Here is a 1862-nt window from a genome sequence, read left to right as displayed (position 1 = left end):
TTGTGAACATGATCCCAAGCAGTAAAACACTCCATTCACAAAAAAGTAACGTTTATTGTTCTCCGCAATATCTCCAAGAATCAGTCTTAACGAGTAGACAAGGACTGATAAAGGAAGGCTGACTTCGCTTTCTTCATCTGAAGTGCTCCAATAACCTTTAATAACAATCACCTTGTAATCTTTGGTCATTGGATGGAAGATCTTACATCATTCCATCCTGATTATTATTTCAATGGAGTCATTGGATGGAAGATCTTATTATATCAGTCCAAAAACCATAAACTTCATGCTTAGAATAAGTCATATTGGATGGAAGATTGGGCTTAGTTATAAAAGCTCATTGATTGCACGGTTCCACAAACTACGAGCAGCATAATCGTAGTAGTACAGATAATATGTTCCAACCACTACAACATTTAAGAGTTTTACTCTCAGACATTTTCTGTCGGCGTAAAATTACTATTCCATCAATAAAAATTTTACTAACTAATTCATTGACTGAGTAAATCCATTAGAATACCATCCGTCAATTACATATTTTATACAACAATTTATCGTTGACAATATCGACAGACTGTATCTCTCATTATTTTATAGAGAGTTATGAAATATTTATTGTCCATGCCACAATCACCGATGAACTGGCTATAAGTGATTTACTGGTGAAAATACAGATGGAATAAGTCTGGTAAAGTTCTAGCAGGAATTTTTTTTTTGGCGTGCTTTCCCTGTCTGAAAGACTGTTGGTGTTTTTTTTTTTTTTTTTTTGCCAACATAAGTAACAACAAAAATGGGAATTACCGACGATTAATATTCCTATAGACGGATTCTGTCGATGATGTTATCGGTAAAATATTTTCCGACAAATTATGTGTCATATACTGACGAAATAATTTTGTCGGTAAAATTGTTTATTGGTATAGCGATCCCAAAATATATTTTTATTCATACCAGCTCTTTGTTTAGGCTTTTAGTTTATTGTCATGATTAGAAAATAAGGAATTCCACGTAACTGAACATCCATTCTCACTTTCTTGAGAGAAAAATATATAAGTGTTCTAAAAGCCTTTATGCTGTTCATCTTTCTCTTGATTGCCACAGAAGGCCCAAGAAAAGTCTACATAGTAGATGGATTAACACATCCTACAAATGCAAGCACCGTGAGTGATAAATTCTAGACCAGTAGGAATGAGAAGCACAAATTAAATCACATATTGAGATCAAGATAAGAGAGACAAGTAGCAAACATTTAGCAGCAGAAATAATGGACTTGTTTGGGTCTGTGTGCATAAAGGACCAAACAACACAAAAATCAGAATTAACTGCATCAGCAGGATAAATATAAAAAGTCAAGGAAACTTACCATTGTCCTCTCTCGTTCTTTGTCACTTCTACAATCATGTAATATATATAAATCAGTAAATAAATCATAATATCAAATCCCTCTAAAAATAAAACAACAAATGATCTCACCTTTCTTTTAAAATGCGATTCAAACCGCTGCTGAGATCTGAATAGGTGCAACGTTGCAAGGAAAGAGCCATACCTGCGCCTTTCAACAGATATCATCATAAACGTTACAGTTAAGAAAACAACATCCAATACCCAAATTAAAGTTTCAAGTATTAAAAATTAAAAAGTTACCAATAATTGGTTTTGAGAAAAATATTAAATTAATAATAATAATAAAAAAAAAAAAAAAACCCGAGATCGCTGAATTGATTGAGATCACACCTCAAGAAACAGGAAAAAAAAAAAAAAAGCAAATTTTGGGCCACTCAGAAAAAAAAACAAAACTTGATTTACTGCAAAATAGTATATATAACCAAACGAAATTAAGGTTAAAGCTAATAGCTGGTTCG

At 32.5% G+C, this 1862-nt stretch overlaps 1 long non-coding RNA gene across 1 annotated transcript; it reads right to left on the bottom strand.

The window, feature by feature from the left end:
* Positions 1–1048: 1048 nt before the first annotated feature.
* On the bottom strand, positions 1049–1658 carry LOC118037394 (uncharacterized). The gene is made up of 2 exons (XR_004685594.2): positions 1474–1658; positions 1049–1391 (listed from the first exon to the last, which is right to left on the bottom strand). It is a non-coding gene; the product is annotated as an uncharacterized lncRNA (long non-coding RNA).
* Positions 1659–1862: the final 204 nt, after the last annotated feature.

Source organism: Populus alba, chromosome 19, assembly GCF_005239225.2.
Source record: "Populus alba chromosome 19, ASM523922v2, whole genome shotgun sequence".
Taxonomy (NCBI): domain Eukaryota; kingdom Viridiplantae; phylum Streptophyta; class Magnoliopsida; order Malpighiales; family Salicaceae; genus Populus; species Populus alba.
This window is presented reverse-complemented; position numbering and strand designations above follow the sequence as displayed.